The 8,600-nt window shown below is 42.0% G+C and overlaps 1 protein-coding gene across 1 annotated transcript in view; it reads right to left on the reverse strand.

Annotated features, from left to right (window-relative positions):
* Positions 1-4,599, reverse strand: part of LOC130681277 (bromodomain adjacent to zinc finger domain protein 2B-like) — a 105,658-nt gene extending 101,059 nt beyond the window's left edge. Inside the window, exon 1 of the mRNA XM_057493916.1 lies at positions 4,483-4,599. The gene's annotated coding sequence lies outside the window, so the exon portion shown is untranslated. The remainder of the gene's footprint in view (positions 1-4,482) is intronic.
* Positions 4,600-8,600: the final 4,001 nt, after the last annotated feature.

Here is an 8,600-nt window from a genome sequence, read left to right on the forward strand (position 1 = left end):
CAATAGCCAAGATATGAAAGCAACCTAAATGTCCATCAGTAGATGAATGGATAAAGAAGATGTGGTACATATACACAGTGGAATATTACTCAGCCATAAGAAAAAAACAGATCCTACCATTCCCAAAAACATGGATGGAGCTAAACGGTATTATGCTCAGTGAAATAAGCCAGGCGGAGAAAGACAAGTATCAAATGGTTTCACTCATATGTGTAGCATAAGAACAAAGAAAAACTGAAGGAACGTCACAGCAGCAGAATCACAGAACCCAAGAATAGACTAACAGTTACCAAAGGGAAAGGGACTGGGGAGTATGGGTGCAAAGGGAGGGATAAGGGCAGGGAAAATGAAAGCGGGTATTACAATTATCATGTATAATTAGCACGTAGGGTGTAGCATGGGGAGGGCTGTGCAACACAGAGAAGACGAGTAGTGATTTTACAGCATCTTACTACACTGATGGACAGTGACTGTAATGGGGTGTGTGGGGGGGACTTGGTGAACAGGGGGGCTTAGTAAACATAATGTTCTTCATGTAATTGTAGATTAATAACAAGAAAAAAAAAGAAGTTTGAACACAGATATACACGTAGGCCTGATGGCATGTGACTGACAAGACAGAGTTTGGCGGAACACTTCTATAAGCCAAATACTGCCAAAACCCACCAGAGCCTAGGAGAGAGGCATGGAGCAGACCCCAGGCCACAGCCCTCAGCAGGAACCCAGCTGGTGACACTCCACTCTCAGACTTCTAGACCCCTAACTGTGAAAGGATACATGTCTGTGGTGTAAACAATCCAGTGTGTAGTACTGTGGTACAGCAGAGCCTTACAAAGTAACCAAGGTATCTATTTACTTATTGTTTTTTTTTTACAAAACTTCCCATTTGGGGAGTCTTACTCCTAAACCTACCCTTCTGTTTCATGACACAGGTAATTGCTAAAAATTTCCAATATTTTCAACATGGAAACCCACATATGAGCATCTCTATCTAAACTGACATACTCTGTGGCCTATTTTCCCCACTCTTCCAAGGTTTGAGGCAATAACTGGCCACATTCTATCTTTTCCTCAAATGTCCCAGTCTCTTTCCTGCTCTACATCCTTTAGCCACTTGATTTCCTCTATTAGAAATACTCTTCCACTCCCTGTTCTGCTGCTTAACTCCTACATAGTCTTCATTTTCTAGCTTAAGTACCATCACTACATAACTGCTTCTTCCTGCTATACAATTACTAAAACACCTGTTCAGCTCACTTGTACCCTTGTTTCCAAATCAATTGTTGGTATATTTGATATAATCATTGGCATAACAACATCTGCCACTCTTCTGAAGCTGCAATTTCCAAAGAAGGAAGATACAAGAGCCTGAAGATGTTAATAGTGTAGACTATTTATAATCAAACACTCTGTGCAAATCCAAATTTCTCACTTAACAGCTTCGGGTAACTTTGGGGAAAATCACTAACCTCAGACTCATCTGGTGCACGATGTACTTCACAGAGTTGTTGAGATAATCAAAGGAAATAATTTACATACATCACTTGCACTAGTATATATGATACTTGCTGACTCTTCTATTGATAGAGTTACCTCAATGCCAAGGACATACTAAGCGTTTAAATAAATATTTGCTGCAAAAGAATTTTCTCGATTCATTACTTTGTTTGAGTGGCTAATGATAGGATTTTTAGACACAAAAATTAGTTGGAAATAAAAGTCAGGTAGTTTGTCCACTCAAGCACAGCATATCGGTAGTGAATTTTCCATTTACATATATGTGAACTTTATAAAAAATCTAAGAGAAATGCTGACTTTCAGTGAAGCAGGTCAATACAAGGAGGAAATGTGACATCACACTAAGCCATTACTGTGTATGTGTATCCATATGTCTTAGTCTGAGACTCACTGGAAACAGACTGCATTCTAAGTGGGGAAGGTTAAGGAATGAATGTGCACCTAGTGACAGAACATTGACAAAACTGAGAAAATAGATACATACATAGATGATTGATAGATCAGATAGATATACATACAGATTAATTAGGTACATAGACGATAGCAGGTAGATATAGATAGATGATAGATTAGATACATACATACATACATATGTAGATAGATAGATATGGATAGATGGATAGATAAATAGACAGGTAGGTAGGTAGACAGGAAATCATAATACTAAACAAAGCTATCGCTCACTCAAGATCATCTACGTGCTCCCTTACAGGAGACTCACTTGAGATCCAAGGACACAGACAAACTACAAGTTGAAGGGGTGGGGACAGGTACCCTACACAAGTGAAACTGAAAAAAAAAGGGGGATTCTGTTTGAGTCTCCAGAGAGACAGTGAGTACAAAAGAGCCCTTCCAGCCACAGTGGATTCTTTTTGTTTGGTTTTAATAGTATGCAGTCATAGATTAAGTGGTAGAGTGAAGCCCTTCTCATTTTTTCTCACCTCAACAACTGAATTGCTGTAATAACATGTGTTTGGGCTTTTGAAATCAGTAGATTTCATGATGTTTACAAATGTAAAGAAGTATTTAACTAGATAAAGAGGGAAGTTTGGACACTCAAACACGTCACTCAACAACACACTCTTTGCTCCCAACTGCTCCTGTCTAGAACTTGGTGTTCCTTTTCATTTGTCCCTCCTCCTATCAGCGGTGACACCAATGTGCCTCAAACACGGTGGTGAGCAAAGCACCAAGTTTAGGTTTCTGTCTACAACAGGCCCAGAGGAAGGATACTTGTGGTCTTCAGGGAGCACTTAGTCAATGAATGTGGCTAGAATACAGTCAGCAAGTGATAAGGAGGTAAGAGGACAGAGGACAGAGATATGGGCTGAAGTCCCTGCACCACCATTTACTGGTTTTGTAAGCACAAGCGGCTGACTCGACCTGCAAGTGTCTCAGTGAATCCAGTGCTATCTCTACAGCCTAGTTACCTTGCAAGATTTTTGGAAGCACAATGTAGGGAAGTGACATATAAGCTATGTTGCTAACTGTTCTGTACTTAAGGATAGATGGGCAGACAAAAAGATGATGACAGATGATAGATAGATAGATAGATAGATAGATAGATAGATAGATAGATAGATAGATAGATAAGATAGGCAGATAGATACATGGATAGATAGATAGATAGATAGATGGATAGATAGATAGATAGATAGATAGATAGATAGATAGATAGATAGATAGATAGATAGATAGATAGATAGATAAGTAGATAGATACATGGATAGATAGATGATAGATAGATAGATAGATAGATAGAAAGATATAGAAAGATGACAGATATATGATTAGACAGATAGATGATAGATAGATATAGATACATATCAATTATAACAAAGCTATTGCTCATGACCAGGAGAGCAATGATGAAAGAACAGAGTGAAACTACAAACAAAAAAGAAGAAAGAAATCCAGTTTAAAAAGTGCAATAAGCAGCCATAAGAAAAAACAAATCCTACCATTTGCAACAACATGGATGGAGCTAGAGGGTATTATACTCAGTGAAATAAGCCAGGTGGAGAAAGACAAGTACCAAATGATTTCACTCATCTGTGGAGTATAAGAACAAAGAGAAACTGAAGGAACAAAACAGCAGCAGAATCACAGAATCCAAGAATGGACCAACAGTTACCAAAGGGAAAGGGACTGGGACTGGGGAGGGTGGATGGGAAGGGAGGGATAAGGGCAGGTGAAAAGAAAGGGCATACTACGATTAGCATGTATAATGTGGGGGGGCGCATGGGGAGGGCTGTGCAACACAGAGACGACAAGCCGTGATTCTACAGCACCTTACTACGCTGATGGACAGGGACTGTAATGGGGTTTCTGAGGAGGACTTGAAGGGGGGAGCCTAGTAAACATAATTTTCTTCATCTAATTGTAGATTAATAATAACAAAATAAAAAATAAATAAAAAATTTAAAAGTGCAATAAGGCCACAGCTATCAATTATCAGAATGAAAGGACAGACTTTCAATGCTCCAATCAAAAGAAACAGGATTAGAAGAAGGGATGAAAACTCAGGATGACCTACGTGCTCCCTTAAGGAGACTCACTTGAGATCCAAGGACACAGACAAACTACAAGTCGAAGGGGTGGGGAAAGGAACCCTACACAAGTGTAATTGAAAAAAAAAAAAAAAAGATGGATTGATGGGATTGAAGAAGGCAGCTTGAGATGGGAGGAAGAAACCTCCTCCCAGAACCACATACAGACGTACAATATGGAAATAGAACAACTACCCCAAATTCTGGAAGAGCAGCAGGGAAGAAGGCTGCTGCGGCAGGCTGTCACCTCAAGGAGAAGGGTGACGTACAAAGCCGTGATTCACAGGGACCCAAAGCCCTTCCCACACCTGAGCTCACAGTAGGGAGGAAGAGAAACGGAACCGGGGAGGGGGGTGGAGGCCTAGGACTGCTGAACACCCAGCCCTGGAGATGTGCTCTGGGAGCACAAACCTACCATACATGGTGCGCTCTGGAGGATCGGTGGGGTTGGAAAGCCAAGACAGGCAGAATACTTCCAGAGACTTGAGATTCCAGCCACTGTGGGACAACACAGGGATCCACATCCGGCCGCTATGGGACAAAAGAAAGGCGGGCAGTCTGAGAGACTTCCTAACAGCGAGACAGCTGCTAAAGGGACAAGGCTTCCAGAGCTTGCCACTAAGGAGAAAGGACAGGTGCGCCAAACTGCCCGGGTGCACTCTGCCCAGCAGGCGGGAGAACTTTTAGGAGCTCCAGTCGCTCCGTCCCCCTGGCTGGCCTCGCAGCTCCGAGGCCCCCCTACCGTGCTGTGACTGATACACGGCCTGCCTCCCTGCCGGCACTGGCTTGCTACCCGGCGGCCCCCACCATCGCACCAGGCCAGCGAGAGGACGTCCCCACCTACGGCAGCTTCTCCCTGCGTGCTCCGCAAACTGGCCCTGGCAGTGGAGACAGGCACTGTGGCCGGGAAGCAGGAGAGACCTCTTTCCTCCCGGCAGGGGAGGGCACCAGCGCTGCTCCCGTGACCCTTGCCATCCCCCCAAAGGGCTGAGCAGCCCCAGAGAGTAAATCTCCTGGGAGCTAGAGGGTGCCACCTACAAATATGAACCGTCAAAGGAACCTGGTAACAGGACTCAAATCAATCTTCCTGAAACAGATCTCAAAATAAACATCAGGAACATGCTCATGGAGCTAGAGAAAAAAACTGCCCGTCTCTTGAGTGCAATTCTCTCTCTCTCTTTCTCTCTCTCTCTCTCTCTCTCTCTCTCTCTCTCTCTCTCTCTCTCTCTCTCTACCAGGAGCACTACTGAGGCCTTGTTCTGAGAGGGATGCTGGAACAGCCCAGCAGGAATGGCAGAGCTCTCAGGTCCACCACCACCAGTGCCAGGACAGTCCCACACAGGGTCTGACAGAATTGCAAATGGGGGATGCCACACGTCTAACTCCGCAGGAAAGATAACAGTGCCGCATGCTAGCCTTCCCATTAATGGCTAGTGGCTAGGTGGCTCCACCGATACCAGGTGATGTAAACACCCAGGGCTTTATCTCCTTAGCAACCTTTTTTCGCTATGACCCTTGAAAGCAACACATGGAAAGATACTATCTACCAGTCTCCACACCATCTCACTTCTCAGCTTAGGCTCGATTTTCCTGTATCACATCTTCTCCTCTTCATAACAGTTTTCTCAGTCAATTGGTGTTCTGGAAAGAAAAAAATTAGAATTGGAATGACATGGCACGGGGTATAAGATTCCGTTTGAACACCATCAGTAGAACAAAAAGACATCCTACAGGATGGGAGAATATATTCATAGATAACATAACCGATAAGGGGTTGCCATCCAAAATATGTATTAAGAGCTCACGTACCTCAACACACAGAAAGCAAATAATCCAATTACAAAATGGGCAGAGGATCTGAACAGACACTTCTCCAAAGAAGCAATTTCAGGTGGCAGACAGGCACATGAAAAGATGCTCCACATTGCTAATCATCAGAGAACTGCACATTAAAGCCACACTGGGGTATCACCTCACACCAGTGAGGATGGCCACCATCCAAAAGACAGACAACAACAGATGTTGGTGAAGATGTGGAGAAAAGGGAACCCTCCTATACTGCTGGTGGGAATGTCAGTCAGTTCAACCATTGTGGAAAGCAGTATGGAGGTTCCCCAAAAATCCAAAAAACAGACATACTATTTGTCCCAGGAATTCCTCTCCTAGGAATTTACCCTAAGAATGCAGGAGCCCAGTTTGAAAGAGACATATGCACCACTATGTTGATCGCAGCACTATTTACAATAGCCAAGAAATGGAAGCAACCTAAGTGCCCATCAGGAGATGAATGGATAAAGAAGAGGTGGTACATATACACTATGGAATATCATTCAGCAATAAGAAAACAAATCATACCACCATTTGCAACAACATGGATGGAGCTACAGGGTGATATGCTCACTAAAATAAGCCAGGTGGAGAAAGACAAGTAGCAAATGATTCCAATACTCTGTGGAGTATAAGAACAAAGCAAAAACAGAAGGAACGAAACAGCAGCGGACTCACAGAACCCAAGAATGGACTAACAGTTACCAAAGGGAAAGGGACTGGGGAGAATGGGAGGGAAGGGAGGGATCAGCGTGGGAGAAAAAGAAAGGGGGTATTACGATTAGCATGTATAATATGACGGAGGCATGGGGAGGGCTCTGCAACAGAGAAGACAAGCAGTGATTCTACAACATCTTACTACGCTGATGGACAGTGACTATAATGGGGTTTGTGGGGGGGACTTGGTGAAGGGGGGACCCTAGTAAACATAATGTTCTTCATGTAATTGTACATTAATCATAACAAAATAAAAATACAAAGATAAAAAATAATAAAAATGAATGAAGTTTAGACATAAATCTAACCAAGTAGGAGAAAGATTGCATTCTGAAAACTATCAGACACTGATGAAAGAAACTGAATTTGACACAAATATGTAAAAAAGCTATTCCATGCTCATGGGCGGGAATAATCAATATAGTTAAAATGACCTTAATACCCCCAAGCGATCTACAGGTGCAATGCAATCCCTATCAAATACCAATAGCATGTTTTTACAACACTAGAGAAATAAATGTAAAATGTGTACAGAACCACAAAAGACCCCAAATTGCCAAAGAAATCTTGAGAAAGAAAAATAAAGATAGAGAGAGGACCATGCTTCCTGACTTCAAACTGTGTTGTATAGCTACAGTAATCAAAGAGTAGGTACTGGCACAAAAATAGACACACATCAATGGAATAGAATAGATTGCTCAGAAATAAACTTACACTTATACGGTCAGTTAATACGTGACAAAGGAAGCAAGTATACGCAATGGTGAAAAGACAGTCTCCAAAAATGGTGCTGGGAGAACAAGACAGCCTTATACAATGGAATGAAACTGCACTGCTGTCTTACACCATACACAAAGTAAACTCAAACTGGTTTAAAGACCTAAAGTAAGACCAGAAACCATAAAACTCCTAGAAGAAAGCATGGGCAGTAAACTCTTGAACACTGGCATTACAGTTTTTTTCTAGATATGTCTCCCCAGCAAGGAAAACAAAAAGCAAAAATAAACCAGTGACACTACACCAAACTAAAACACTTCCTCACAGCAAAGGAAGCCATCAACAATGTGAGAAGACAACCTAGTGAATGTGAGAATGTGTTTGCAAATGACGTATCTGATAAGGAGCTCATACCAAAAATGTATAAAGAACTCATACAACTCAACACCAAAAGCAAATGGAAAACAATGTGATAAAAAGTTGGGCAAAGGGCCTGAACAGACATTTTTCAAAAGGAGGCATACAGATGGCCAACAACCACATGAAAGGATTCTCACATCACTAGTCATCATGGAAATACAACTCAAAACCAAATGAGATATCACCTCACGCCAGTCAGAATAGCAGGTGTCAACAAAACAAAACAAAACAAAACAAAACAAAACAAGAGACAAGTTTAGGCAAGGATGTGGTGGAAAAGAAACCTGGGTATGCTACTTCTGAGAATGTAAATTGGTGTAAAGAGAGTTCGGATGGGTTTGGGGTGGGTGTGTAAATTTACTTGTGCTAGGCTACCTGCCTACTCTAAATTTGGCCCTTGGGCCCTTGGAGAGGTTAAGCCAGGAAGTAAAGTATCAGTTATTTCCTGTAATACCTAATCATTTAATGTTAAAAATACTCATTGAGTATAATGCTTTGTCATTTCAGGAGGGTTCTCATACACATGATAAAATCTACAATTTGGAAATGAGGATGTTATGCCCATTCGCACCTCAATTTATATTAACATTTAATGTAGCAAAAATAATTAGCTGTCATAATGAGACAAGGACCGTGGGCATAGTCAGAGTAGGGTGAGGGCCTCTGGAAAAAGACCCCTACCAAAACTCCATATTCAACAACTCAGCAACGTCAGAGTCACTTTAATTCTCTAAAGTAAAATATCAAACTAGGAATGTAAGCATTCTTCAGTGAAGATTCGTTAAAACCAAAAAGCCAGGAGTAACCTGGCCTGGAATGTTTGAGCATCCCCCAGATAAGAAAGTAGCTCAG

Source organism: Manis pentadactyla, chromosome 16, assembly GCF_030020395.1.
Source record: "Manis pentadactyla isolate mManPen7 chromosome 16, mManPen7.hap1, whole genome shotgun sequence".
Taxonomy (NCBI): Eukaryota; Metazoa; Chordata; class Mammalia; order Pholidota; family Manidae; genus Manis; species Manis pentadactyla.